The sequence below is a fragment of the Hetaerina americana genome, unplaced genomic scaffold, assembly GCF_022747635.1.
Source record: "Hetaerina americana unplaced genomic scaffold, ioHetAmer1.1.p SCAF_1, whole genome shotgun sequence".
Lineage (NCBI taxonomy): Eukaryota > Metazoa > Arthropoda > Insecta > Odonata > Calopterygidae > Hetaerina > Hetaerina americana.
This window is the reverse complement of record NW_027286069.1, coordinates 17,406,382-17,421,680: the sequence shown is the minus strand read 5'-3', so window position 1 is coordinate 17,421,680 and position 15,299 is coordinate 17,406,382. Positions and strand designations below refer to the sequence as shown.

The following is a 15,299-nucleotide window of genomic DNA, read 5'->3' as shown; positions in this document are numbered from 1 at the left end:
CACCCACGGTAGGTACGTTTATAAACCCCCTTCGCCTAACTCGAATCCCTATCCCCCACCCATTTTAATCCTTCTCCGCCCACTTCACCCACCTCCAACCGAACGGCTGAATCCTTTCGTCAAATTTTTTTAACAATAAAAAAAGAGACTTTCCGCCTTCCTCCCACCTTCCTACCACCCGTGCGTTCTTTTTTTATCATCCTCGCTCCGCCACGATTCTTCCCCTACCCCAAAAAACACCCCCTCCCTCTCATACCCCCGACCCACACTTCGACCCTCTTCCATAACACTCTCCCCAACTGACAACGCCGGCCTTGGGAGCGGGGCGAGGGGGTGGCGGCAGCATGTGATGGGGTAAGGGGAGGAGTCGGCGGCGGGTGGTTGTGGGGGGGGGGCGCGAGATGGGGATAAGATAGCGAGGGAGAGGCTGGCGGAGAGGTGGTAGGGTGGGTGGAGGACAGTTAGGGAAGGACCGGAAGAGAGGGTGTGTAGGGAGGAGGGCTGGAAGCCTGAGGGGCATGGGCCGGAGGGGGGTGATTCGTACCTCTGGAAGAGTAAGTTTTTTTGAGTCCAACGGGCAGGGAGTGTTGGGAGGGAAAAAATGAGAGAGAGAATTCGCTCGAATGACCGATCAGAAAAATTATCATCACAGTCACCCAACTTACACACTCAAAAACACACGCACTCCCTCCCTTTTTTTCCTCCTCACTCTGCAGCAATTTTTTTCGGTTTATTTTTCATACCCACTCCCTGGTGTCCTCTCCCTCCCCCACTTAACCTCCTCACCCTCTCCCCACCCCTCCCTTGGCCATACTCCCCCGCACTTCACTGCGTCGTGCCCTGCCCCTCGCCGAAACGGACCGCCCTCACACCCCAAGCCGATACCTTAACCCTTCCCCTGAAATAAAAAAACCTCTCGGCCACGAAAAATCCCGTCGCCATTCCCATACTTTTCCCCTCCCCGCAATCCAACCTTCACCGACGGTCACCGCAGCCTTCGTGGGGCGGGTCCTTCATATTTTTTCGGTAATTTTTATCTCGTGAATTCTTTTTTTTTCGTCCGTCCGGGCGACGGGATTGCCACCTCGGTCCCGCTTACACTTTTAGATTAAGTGTGCACAGAGAGATAGGGAGGGAGGGTGTTGGCGTACCCTTCCGGATCTAAACCGGATGCGACCCGAAGAAATAGGAATAAAACGATGGGAAGTTCCTCGGATCGTTCGTCCATTTCTTTCTCTTTTTTTTAATTTAAATTTCGTATTTCCTCGATATTTCGACATTTTGTCATATTTTCCAAAAAAAAAATAATGAACCGAGAGACTTAAGAAAACAAATGGAAGTCGGGTTTTCTTCGTCCCGTGCGGCGTGCGGGCGGACGCGGTCGTCCAGAGTGGTGGTGGGGTGGAGGGATATGCTATAAATTCGGATCTTTATCGCGGTGGGTCGCCCGCGGTCTAATTAAGAGACACCTGGCCGGCGTGTTCCCCCTCACATTCAGAATTGGGTGGACGAGAAAATCCAATGAAATCAGTTTTTGCGTAACGATTGAAAGGAATCGCCCAGAGGTTGTTTTTTTTAACATTTATTTCGTCCTGCCTTCCGGAATTGTCACGGAGTACCTGAATGCGTTGCCTCATTGCAATTTAATTTTTGAGATCTCTCCAAATCTTCACCATTTTACCAAATCATTCATAATCATGTTTGCTTGTCATCCTCTTTCAAATATTGTCTCTGATACTTAAGATCTTCATGAAAAGTCCCACGAATTCCGCTTAGGCTACGTGGGTGCAAAGTTGATCATGAATTTTTCACGTGTAATGAAGATTTTTTTAAATGCATCATGATGTTTGCATATTCTTTTAAGACATCCAATATTTTAAGATACTACTGCTAAGTTATTAACTTTTTTGAACAACATAAATCTTTTTATACATGATAACCCGCAAACCTGTTCGCAACCCTCGACTAAAGGGAGTTTATGCGCACTTCGGGCCAACCTGTTAATGAGAGTCAATTTATTTTTCATTTCATAAGTCAGGCGCACCTACCCGGATCATGTTATTTTCCCCAATCATCATTGAAAGCGCGAAAATTTCCATTCAATTACATATTCCTTTAGTCTTGGAATTTATGGTCCGAGTCGATGTTAATATGACCAGGTGTCGCCATTTTCCTAACTTCAAATGGTACGCATTCGCGTGTATTCCTTGATATTTTAATAACAGCTTGAGAAAACCGTACCCTGCACACGAAAGATTTGTGGCCAAAATACACCCCGAGGCGGTAATTATATTTCGTCGCAATTATCATGTAATAATAGGGTAAATCGGACATAAAGTATGATTATGTCAATGGCACGTCTTATTACAAGATTTCCACACGAACTCTAATGAGAGGAATGGTCCCAGTAAAATTAAACATATCGAGAAGTGAGCCCGAGGAAAAGAAAGTGAAGCCGTCCAATTTATTTGCATTTACTGCATCATCAATCCACTCATACCTACTGCAGATGTTGCCGATTCAACAGTGCCGATTATATAATATCTTGATGGGGCCTTTCGAAGCCTATCATTTTGCAGTTACATTACCCTCTAGGAAAAGGAAGGTTAGTCACATGACATACGTTAAACGCTCTTAAAATATGTTATGGCTTTGCATCAGCTTCGAGTATTTAATTCACTTGAAAACTTTCACGGCGTTTCAGAGATCAACTTTAGATCAACAGTTTGCTTAACTATCATTTATCTCCATCTTATTCAGTAAATTTGAACATTAAATTGACCACCAATTGCAAAGTTTTAAACGACTGAGACTCTTAAGGCTTCCAATTTCTCTTGTCTCTTCAGATTTTTCTCTCAAACTCTGTCTTTAAGTCATCTGCAGTAAAATTATTCCTCATATCGATTAGCAATCAGCACTACTCAGAAATCTTTGCACTTTGCAGCTGGATATTTTATTTTAGTTTAAGACGGTGCTCAAAACTTGGCCGGTAAATAATATTTCTTTCCGGGTGAATTTTGAAAATTTACATTCAAACATGCATATTTTCAGCCACAATGAGTAGTTTAGCAGTAAATATTCCTTAATTTGTGTGTCTGTACGTATATTCTGGTTTCATACAGATAGGTAGGTATGTGTAGCTGGGTACGTGTTGATTGAATAAATTTCAAACTTTTGCATAAAATAATAGTTATTTTAACTAAATATACCTCAGTGAACAATCGAATTTGTTGAATGTGTTAAGTTTAAACTTATCGAATTGTTTAGCTACATCTTTATGTCTGAAAAGTATTTCTCAAATGTAATGACAAATTGGTCTAAAAATACAGACTGATGCCTGGTGTCGTTAAATCTTCCGAGAATGAAACGTTTCTTTACCACCGTCTAGTTGTCCAATGAATGGAAATAAAAAGTAAAAAAATTAATATTTTATTAGCAACTCCTACTTCTAAACCTAACGTGAGCGAAAAAGTTGCTGTGATCTGAATTAGACTTCCATTTGACTCCAATTTTGACTTCAATTTGACTTCGGAAATTAGTGTAATTTTTGTGCCATGACCACAAAAAAATACACGTGACCAGATGACACCATATACCTTTCAGCTTCCTTATCCACCACTTAAAATTAGCACCAATATGACTTGCAAATTTACAGATTGCTTCGGTGCTAACTTCACCGGCCCCAAGCACTGAAAAAGACAGTAAAGCCCCCGAAAATAAGGATTTGCTCCCAGCGTTCCGGATTCCACTTAGGCATGCGGAGAGGTATACAGTAATATATATAATTATGATGCAGAGCTCTCAAAAATGAAGATTAAGCTCTGGTGTACTTATTGCTGCCCCTCAGGAAGAGTTGGCCGATTCCAACTGGCCCTGCTCCTTCCAGCCAATTGGTCTTCTATAATCCTGATACCCCGCAATTATCCACCCTAATCACTCCAATGATGCCTGATCATCTGTCGAGCATCTGTTTTAGTGAAACGATATTGCCGACCCTTGAGACAATTTATAATTGAAAATAAACCGGTTAATATGGTGTTCGGTCGAAGAATATCCTCAATATTCCACATTTATAAATAGCGAGATGAAAAGCCACCTTTCTCGGTGTCCCCTAACAATTCGGCAATCAATATTTCCCATCCTCCAATTCTCCCCATAGCAGTTCGGACATAGGCTATAAGCCCGGACGCATAAGTTAAAACGCCAGCCGACGCCAAAATCGCGAAGCTAACGCGAGGTACCGGAAGAAGAATCGTTTCCCGCCTAGATAGTCGCGCTCATTGTTGCTCGCGTGTTGTTCTTCCGCTTTTCTCGTCCCAGGGGGTGTCGACGCACCCAGTCAACTCGGATGAGATTTGTGAACTCCCCGCCCCCCTCACGAAATACAACCCCAATCCAATTGAAAGGCGAGGTAACCTGAGTGCGAGTGAGCCTACGGAAAACGCCGGGGCAGTTTCGCGGGGAACGCGGACAACGGACTCACCGGAGAAGAAGTGGCGCGAGGGAGTCTTCGCCTCTCCCGCGTTTCACTCCACCGCTCCACGTGCCGAAGAGGGAGTGTGCGAGAGAGAGAAAGAAACACTTCTTCCTCCTTCGCTCTCTCTCTCTCTCTCTCTTCCGCACTCCCATTGAGGCGCCCATACTTAGAGGAAGGGCGGGGTGGGACGCGGGGAGAGTGAGGTGAGGGATGGGTGTGTGGAGGGATTTCTTCCCCTCATCCCCCTCCCCACTTCACTTCGGAAAACCTCTAACCACCCCTCCCTCATCTCTACACCTCTACTCCCCCTTTCTCGCTCGCTCTTCCTGCCGCGGTCGGACATTTTTCCGGGGTAAAATGAATGGAATGGAGGACGCTCAAGCGATCACGCCGCCGTGCATCACTGCGAGAAAGGGATTTTTTTTCAAATGGTTCGGGAGGCGGGGTTACCAATCATTTATTTTTCTCCTCTCGCAATCGGCTCAGTGTATGCAGCCTTCGGCTACGCAATGGAGGGACCAGGGAACGAATTCGCGTGATACTTGTGCACACCAAACTGAAACCCATGGTGCATAACTTCCTTGTTTGCGAAAACTTCTGGTGGAACAGCAAGATGCACGAAAAAAGAAAATGTGAATTGTATGCACCGAGAGTGCAATCCAAGAAATGCCTTGTCATTACCAACTTTGCCTGTCAAAATTAATCTTCTCCTTAAAGTTCATATAAATACTATGTTAGAAAAGTCATAAATCTCTTCACGCGGTCTTGGAACTACTCCGCTTTCCTTCCTTTTCTCTCTACGTGTCTACCCGATGTACTTTTGTACTTGCTCACTCCCACATCTATCTCTCTCCTTTTCACTCCGTCCCTTTATTCATGTGGTCTATTCGTCGAATCGCCATCTATGGCTATCTACTTCACAGATTTTCTTCATATTGTTACTACCCTACCAAATATATACATTTAAAAATTATTAATCAACATGAAGCATCAACATTTTATGTTGTTTATCTCACGAATAATGATTTAATGTCATGTTAATGTTAATGAATGAAGAAGTCAATGGCTGCTGTGAAAGCTCCGTACACCTTATCTTACATTTAATTTATTACCTAAATACAATTCGTACCGTTTCTAAATAGGGTAATAAACTTTAATTAAGCTTGATTTTAGGTTGTTTTTGGAGTAATTCCTTTGTAATTTTAGGTTTTTCACAATAGGTGCCTTCTTAAATACTTCTTCCACCGATATCATATTCTTGTATTGTTCAATTTACATGCGTTCCTCTTTTTCTGAGATATTTAATATTCCTTATATAGGAAACCTCTCTTTAACTCCTTACATTGATGTATTTGGTTTTTATATATTATCAACGCCGACACCGTTTAAGCTTTTATTTTAATAATTTACCCACTCGGAAAGAGGTCCGGCGAATCTTGGGAATATAATCAAGAGGTTATTGGGTACTTAAAGTGGCTGGCGTAATAATCGACAATTCTGACGGATCGATTTCTATTCCCGGAGGTAGCAGTTTCCAGCATCCGATTTCTAATCACCAATCGAGCATTGTATGGAAAACACTTAGAGCATAGTAAACCGCCCGCGGCTTGGAACTTAAAGCGGTTCTTCGTTGAGATTAGGGGCTAATGACGTCTCCGGCGTCCAACCATGCCCCTCTTCCACCCAAATTACCCTCTCGTCCATAAAAAGGTGCAAAGACCCAAACAGTCGAGGGCCTCCACACTAGAGCTACTCCTTAACAAAGGCCAGCGTCTGCCGGACTCCCTTCTCACTTTCCCCTTACTTTCTTCCCTCGCACGGTGGAAGGAGCAGGAGGCTACGTGTTAAAAAGACCGTGGGTCCGAATCACGTGGGTGGTTGCGATGATGAGGCCGCCTGCTGTCCTCGCGACCGCTGAACCGTCCTCTTCCGACCGGAAACTGTGACGGCGATAGCTAGCTGTCCGCGCGTCTTACCTCAGTCGCAACGAATGCTGGTTTCTATTGATCATCTGACTTCGGCGAACCGGACTGGACAGTTTTTCCCAGTTTAATGCCTTATTATCTTCAGAACCAACCATGGGAATGTTTTGAACCACCCTCAAAAGAAACTGGTTTCGGGAAATGAAAACGAAATGCTTTAATTCGCATGTAGTCGTTATTAAAGCCAGTTGATACCGAGAATGTTTTTCATTCCACATGCTGTTTAGCGAGCGTTAAAATGCTACGTGAATATGGCATAAATAGCGTTATTTCAGGTTGCCGTTGGTTAAAAAATGGTCGGCATTCAAATATATGATCGTTCCCTAAACTGGTACATATTTATCGCATTATTATATTAAATTGTAACTTTTACTGTTCTAATAATCACTAAATGGAGTGAGTAAAGCTGGTAAATGATTTGAGAGAAAAGGGTTTTCCGAGAAAGTCGTGGCAGAATGTGGTTGAAAACTCTGTTGCGGAATATGATCTGTCTCGGGAACAGAATACATATTTAAGAGAAGAATATATTATTAAATATGTTTGAATGTGACAGAGATCAAAGAAGAGTACAGGACAAATTATACCTGTAGAAAACTGCATAAAGGATTTACCGAAATATCTTGAAATCAGGCGACTTGAATCTGCCTACCCTGGAAGGAAATGGCGAAGCTAGATATTTGTAGGCTTCTGATGTAGTTTTACTCGTGATAAAGCCAAATACTGCAACCCTTTATATGTAATTGCTATTTTAGAATGCGTCGCTCATTTATTTTTATTTTATGGAAACAAAACGCTCTTATTTAATCCTTCTTTCTTGAGTAAGCGGTCAGTGATGCAAGCAGTATTACAACTTTAACTTTATAGCTTCATATTCAATTATTTTTCATTTCTCTAATGCCCTATGAAACGCCTAACCTACTTATCATCTAAATTTATCCAGCACCATCCGTTGTTCGATACTTAATAAAAAAAGTTACGCCTAAGTGTTTTCAAGTGGTAAGAATTTGAGTTCAGTTTTTTAATGTATTTCACTCCATAGGAAAACTTCAACTTGGAAAAAATAAAGTACCAGCAAATGTGAAACATAACGCCAGGAAATATATGAACATCAGTTTTTTTCTTTAATTAGATTCATTAGGAATGAATTAGCCAATAGCATTATAAAATAATTTGAAATTGTATAATTCAATATATAGTAATAATTTAATAGCATGCTGATTTAAAATACTTAACGATGATCAATTATGAATTTTTATTTATTTAAATACAGTAAAAACTGTGGAGGGTATTCGATCCAAATTTTTAATGCCTTACCCCACGAAAGATAGTATCCCGGCCTGATGCTTTTACCCTGAGGATGCTTTCATTTCTCCAGCAAGATCTAAATCTGTCGGCATTTGTAGCAAACAAAGGGTAGAGTTAAGTGGGCCCAGCATCTCCAAAGATCACGGATGGATGGCCCTATCGGCTGTTGCGGTTAGGGTGGTGCGAGTGCCTGCCGTCGATCGGGAAATAGAAGAGTAAGGGTCGAAAACATGAACGACCATGACAACAAATCTCTCGCGAAAGAGATCCCACTTCGTAGAATTTGCGGACTCCGTTTGCGGTTACTCGACAGTTTTAAAATATAATACGTCCATGCTCAAACATGTCCTCTCGTGGAGTTCTCTCCGTCAGTCCGTCATTTGTTTTAATCACAAGGAATGATCTGCGACAGACAATTCACCGTTTATGGGTCAATTATTATTCAACTCCATAAGAAAAATTAAACCTGATAATGGTATAGGATTCTTCCCAAAGTATGGCATTAACGAAATACTGAAACCGCTCTTATTTATTATTTTTTCCTTTTCTTAATTCGCAATTTGATTTTTCCCTTCGGGATACACACTACCTGTTTAAATAATAACTTTATCCTATTGGTGTTGGTGAAATGAGTTTTTATGGAAATCTAATAAACATCTAATATCCAAAAATAAAGGCTATTTCTCTTCATACTTCCCTTACCGGTCACTTTCTCTGACTGAAAAATTGATCGCTAGCATTATGAAGCGTATTGTGACAATAAAGAGAAAATCACTGCATACGTATATACATACACATATATCGTGTGTTATATATATATATATATATATATATATATATCCTTTCTCTCCGGTATTCTTCACACACCTCTAGCCTACTTCGCTCCAATCCCGGGTTGGCTGTTGAAAAGCATAATTTACATGCCAATTGGGTCCCTCCCTAAATATTTATTAACGCGCAACTTTCCTTTCTCTCCCCCATTCTCAAAACCTCTGACTTTCAAAAAATGAAGGAACACTACCGAATCTTCGTGTTTCAGACCATTCGGTAAAGCATAACTTTCCGGCGACAATTGCTTCCCCGCATCCACCATAGAACGCCGACCAGCCTACTACCACTTCCAATGAGGTGAGTACTCGCTAGGAGCATTTTTTGTGCTCTCAGAGAGTTTGGATCTTCTGGGCTCAACTCCCTCCACCCTACAGCCTCCCTGGACCCACTTTCCCATTCCGCACTCCCCCGCCCTTGCCCTCGACCCTTCGAGGAAAGCGGAAGGTCACCGCTGAAACATACCACGTCACGGTGCGGGTGCTCTTTTTCTATGTTTATATTTAATTATGAACACGTTTGTCATCAAATATGCTTTAATTTTTTTCAACTACTGGTTATTTCCTACATTCGCATTTGTCAGTGTAACTTCATGGGTCAGAACGTACCTCAGACACTTTTCTTCATTTTTTGCGCAATTTAGGTCGAGGAACATCGAAAATACTCTCCTACACCGATTGGGATAACAGGCCACTTAAACTGACGTGGTAGCCGACAGCTGTACATTAAGATCGCCGTGATGTGGGAAAACACGCCGAGTCGTTCGTGGGCGAGCGGTATGAGCGTAGGCATTGGATGAAAAATCCGCGGAGTGAATAACGACCTGGGCGAAAAAAACGAAGAGATACGCTTCACAGGTTTATGGAGCAAGCACAACTCCGAGCATCGGCCGCACGCGTTCCACAGCGTGACCCACCCTAGTTGTACAAATGGTCGCGACGAGGCGCCGTCAAAGGTCGACATTTCTTTGGCGCCGAATGGGCGTTGTCCGCTTGCCACTCGGGCATGAACGGCGGAATTATTTGCCGCGGGAGGGGTGAGGCGAAGGGCGAGTCTAAAAGGTAAAACAACGACGCTATAAACTCCTCTCATCTCTCTCTCTCTCTCTCCTTTATTTTTACTCTATCTTCTACTTCTTCTCTTTTATAACAGAAAAATTTCCTGATTTCCATTTCAAATGGCATCGTTGGCTAAGAAAACATCATGATGTTACGCCAAATATGAAATAAAGACCTCTCTCTATTTACTTCAACGTCAGGTCTTCTTAGTTAGCGGTACGATTTAGAGATGCAAAAAATAAATTGTTGCTATTTTTCCAAAAAAAACGGGCCTGTGATATTTCGAAATGCGACTTCGTAGGAGACAAAACAAACAATTTTAAAAAGAAATTCGGTTATTAGCAAGTTTCCAGGGTAAAAACGAATTTTTGCGAAGCAATTATTGACAAATAAAGGTAAATCGATGCTTACATTTTTCATGTTGAATAATCTTAGATCCAATTCCAAACTAATCTAAGAAATTAAACTTGCATATGTATGTTTTAATGTTAAACTGGTATAATTTCTTAAAATTAATCTGCATTAAATAGCACCATATGCATAAGAAAACACCAGAGGGTTTCATACTTTCTCATAAGGGCAAACTTACATGGAAGAAAGCACTATGATTATTTAATTTCCTTATTTTCGCTGATAAACTATTCATTTTTTCTTCAGAAGGAATATTCCCACAAAAGAACCAGATATTACATTTGAAATGCTCTTTTAACTGTATACTCCTCACTAATTCTCATTTTGGATATGTATATATGACAAAGTCTAGGCTGATACTAATAGGTATGTTCATAGGTGTTTCACTAGATATGATTCAAATAATTATAACCACACCGTGTCGAATACTGGCTAATACCAAGTAAGCTGCCATTTTTGTATCGTTCTCACCAATTTTTTAAAGTTCTAAATTCTTCCATTAGTTTTCCTCCCAAGCTCTTTTCAACTTCAGAATTCTCTATGAAGTTAACTCCCAGCACACGGATAACAAGTCCAGCTATAATAGGAATATATATTTGGCCACATATTTAAATTGGCGATGGTTTCTATAGAAAATACCAGGGTTGTGGGTACTGCAATAGCAGGCAAACCTTTTTTTAAGAGCGGAATGAAGATAGTTCACTTAAAACGAGGGCAGTTTAACAATTTAAATAAATAGCAAAAACGAGAATTGTTCTTTTAGTAAAAGATGAAGCGCTAGGTAATACCTACATAATCATGGACTCGGTGAAGGGTCGAAAATCGCCGAATTGACCCCCTCCCCCTCCCTCTTTCCCCTCTCCCCGGCAAAAAAAAGAATAAAAGAAAAAAACTACATAACTTCCAGAGTGGACTGCTTCTTACCGAAAAATTGAAGTCATTAAATTTTGAGTTCAATAGGAAAACTTTGGAAAGCAATGACCCGTCATAAAACTGGCGACTGGAATCCTCCCCGCCCTGCCGCCGTCGCGTGAACTGGCGAGGTCCGATTCGAACGCATTAAATTACGGCGAATCCCACGGAGAAGCGAATCCTAAGTTGTCGGGCGGGGTGCGCGCACAACGGCCCCAACATCATCACGGCATCGCCATTGCCGCCAAAATCGACCTTTCCCCACTCCCCCCTCACCCCGTCCTCACCCCTCGTTCACCAAAAATGGTCGAAAATCGTCTAATTTGGACATCGGCTCCAGCAGCCACGCTCCCCGCCTAGGCACCAATCCCTTCCCCTCCCCCCCGTACCGTGGGAGGCTACTGCCACCCCTCATTCCTGGAGGAGTTTACGACGCCTACGAGGAGGGATCGGAAACTGGCCTTGGTTGAGCATGGAGCCCCATAAAACTTCCCTGCCCTTTTCTTTTTAATGTCTTATCATTATTATTATTTTTTTGTCCAAGCTCCTTCCTAACACGCATTTCCCAAATACCCATCCCCTCCCGTAATTGAAGTTCCTTAGGGCTCCTTCGCTCACCGGATTGCGATAAGCGAGGACGGGGGAAGACAAAGGGCCGTACGCCGCGGAATGGCGATTAAATATAGGGGCGTACGGGTGCGAAGAGGGGGGAGGAAACGAGGGGCGGGGGAGGGAATAAAGGGGTGGAAGGAACGGATCAATGGGAAATTGTGAAAGAACGCCATGTTTCATACGGGACTCGATTCCGTGGAAAGATGAATTTCTCAATCCACTGGTGGTCAATCAGCGTCCAAACAACATGCAAAAGCAGTCCCCAGTCAATAATGACATGCCCCTTAGAAAGGCTGAACTGCAAGATGGAAGTAGTGAAAACTATTACGAGACAAGTATTTTTACTATCGTTTCTCTTCTCGCTACCATTTCAAAATAAAAAAAATATTTTTAAATAAGAGCATATTTGAAATATAATATACATGTGTTGTATCCGGTAAGTGTTCGTGTATTTCGTTGAATCGATCGTATTACGTGACTGTATTTTCTTTGCTAATTTGTAGAACTGTCAAGTTTTCATTGTAACGTTCCAAATATGTCGATTAAGGAAGCTTTATTAATCTAAACATCCAGTAACAGAGATGTTACTACTACTTACGTGCCTAATTCAATCCTGACGGTGTGAAATTCCCAATTAATCTTTTCTCGATCGTCTTCAGAATCGAGTATTGTCGAGCATTAAGGTTTTGACCACGATTATCTAATATAATTAATTACCTTTAAATTGTTCGATTTTTATGACGCAACTTAGAAATCTGAATCGTTTGTACGAATAGGTATTACCACAGCTCTAAAATGAGTGGCAGCTCTTTCACTACTGAAAAACTGGTGATATAGACGTCAGTGCTCTATATCACTAAAGGTGAAGCCTGATATTTATTAGTGGCAAATATCATTTTTACCATTCATTTATATAAAGTCTTCAAAACTTTTTCACTCAACCTCCAATATCCATCTTTTTCTTAAGCGATAAATGACCTATCCGCGACATTTCCTCTTCTTTGTTCAATCGATCATACTATTTGGGAAAACTCTGAGGATTTCTTTTAGGTAGTTCGAACCATTTCACGTCCTTAATTGTTCCAAGGATTCCAAGAAAAATCTGCCTTTGGGGAAAAAAATGAGCGAAAAATACGACCCATGGCGTCATTGAGAAGGTCTCGAGGTCGTGGTGCGGTAAGAGGGAAATACCGAGATGCGGAGAGCACCAAGCACCAAGTCGGCCGGGCGGGGAGGGGTTGGAGAATTTGAGAGGGAAGAGTTTTTTTGCGTGGGAAGCAGATGACGAGTGGTCAGCGAAGGGGCAAGGGGGCGGGAGGGGGGTTGAGAGGAAGATGGAAAATTGGACGAAGGCGAAAAGAAATGCGAGATCTCACAGAAACGCGAGCCGCCTTTTGGGAGGGAGTCTTAAGGGGTCGGAGGAGGTGGACGTGGGGCGAGGAGGAGTGACTCCCGAGGATCGGTTGGAGCGGTGGTATATATGGTCAGAATGAGGAGTTGCGAGGGTGGGGGGGAAGGGGAGGAGAGAGTGTTTTTATGTGAGCATCGGAGTGGAGATGGTCGGTCGGAGGGTGGAGGCAGCGAGGGCTGGGTGGGAGACCGGGGGCAGGAGGGAGAGAGGCCCATCGGAGGGCGTGGGAGGGCGGCGGGGGTGGAGAGGAAGTAGTCCCATTGCTTGATTGATTGGCTACTTGGGCCCCGGCGTCCAGATTTCGGGCGCGAGAGGGTCAAGTAGAGCGAAACGGAGGAGGAGGAGGAAATGACGGCAGAGGGGACGGATGTGCGCTTCTTATTGGGCATGTTCCCTCACGAGAGCGTGCGTCCGTGTGAGGATTTGCTCGTCGACCCGAGATCAGATCTATCCCCCTCCGGACCTGGAACCGAATGTCCCCCAAAGGCTCAAAAGGGGTTGTCGGGTGTTCACGTATCGACCCTGAGCTGATTTTTTCACCGCGGGCGCCGCCCGGCGATCAACCAGTTGGAAATGAGACGTTTAATCAACAGACATTTTGCAGCTGGAGAATTTATTTCCGTGCTAATCCTTGACATTTGTGGTGAACTCCTGGATGATTTTTCAGACGCTTGGCTACCCACAATCGGATCTCATAACTTAACAGAACACCTAGTAATTTTTGCACGTTTTTTCCCCTCTCGGCTCCTAGGATTATTTGGCCATTTTTAAGAGGGCGCCTTAACTGACACCGCTTCAAATGAACTCACGGTGGGTTTGAAGAAGAATTTTTAAGTTTATGTGCGAAATCTAACGCTGGGATGATATATTTTGTCATAGATGCCCACGTACGTGGCATGAGTTTTTATTTGAATTTTAATTAAATTAAACATGTTCCGGTCTGGTTGGTTTTTAATGTAGTGTACCATGTATTCACCGATTTTTCTAAAAGTTGCGGGTGGAAATCTCATTGCAATATTAAGTAATTCGACACTATTCTTGAGAAGTAAACCAATTAAAATAAGCTATTATAATTTCCCCGTTGGGATATCCAACTGAGACGCAGTTTCGTTTGTTTAAGTTCTTTACAGATTCTTTTGATGAGATCAACTTGAAAATTGTTTTATCCTTCTTTTTTTTCCCAGAATTATTTTAGTGAGCTTCAGTTGTACTATTGATCTGTTTGGTTGGATTGATATTTCGCTCGTCAGTTAAGGAAATGATTTTCAATCGAATCCCGTCTCGAGCGGAGTATTGTAATGTGATGAAATGTAATTTACTCAATAGCATCTGAGGTGCTGAATGGCCCCGGATTTTCACACCATAAAAACTTCAATTATTTATATTAACAAAGATACTTCCAAAAACTCACTGCACACTGTGTTCGTATTTGGTTGAGGGGTTGCATTTAATGTGCACACATCAATAGTCAAATTAAATGGTTGCTTGTTATCTGCAAAAAAAGTTGCCAGTCAAATTCAAATGTGCACCAGCGATTTTTGCAGCCATTGTTTCGAGATCCCTAATAAAAACGTGGAAAACGTGTATATGCACCAAGCATGTCATCGAGTTCCTGTTTGATGAACCATCATAGATAAAGGAAGGAATAGAAATGACTTGAAATGTCACTCCGCATAAACTTGCAGTTTTCTCTAAGGCAAGCCAAAGAAATATTTCTGCTCTAATCTTCCGATAAAATCTTTGAGTTCGTATTCATGGTTGCAATGAATAGAATCAATACATTGCCACTTTCACTCTATTTCAATGCAGCCCTGATGATACCACTATATGTGGAAGTAAAGGATATTATGCACTGAATGCGTCAATATTTTTTTCTTCCGAGACGTAAACATGTTTTTGTGCATGGTGATCCAAAGAGTCATCTGCTATACACTTTTATCACGTTTGACGTCCTCGTGAGTCTATGCCTGCGCCGTAATTCTCACAGAAAGTTATTTTTCAATAAAAAAATCACAGACCATAAGTGGTTTGGAGTTTCAAAATTTCTTAGACGCCATCCAAGTAAAAAAACAACGAAAATGCCTTCCCAAATGACGAATCCTAAGAATGCCGGTGGAATATTTCATCCGCACGCTTTTCCATCTAAGAGTTTAGAACTTTCGGCCCACCGACAATCGGGGCCCGTAATGGTAAGCGGTGATGGCATCCTGCTCTCTCCCTCCCCACGCCCCTTCTTCCGCCTCTTCTCCCCCGTCGCCCCCTCACCCCACCATCACCAACACCCGCCCCCCCGCCCGCCGAAT

The 15,299-nt window shown here is 42.6% G+C and overlaps 1 protein-coding gene across 4 annotated transcripts in view; it reads right to left on the bottom strand.

Annotated features, from left to right (window-relative positions):
- Ca-beta (Calcium channel protein beta subunit) overlaps window positions 1-15,299 on the bottom strand; it is a 614,731-nt gene that overhangs the window by 339,473 nt on the left and 259,959 nt on the right. The window lies entirely within an intron of this gene.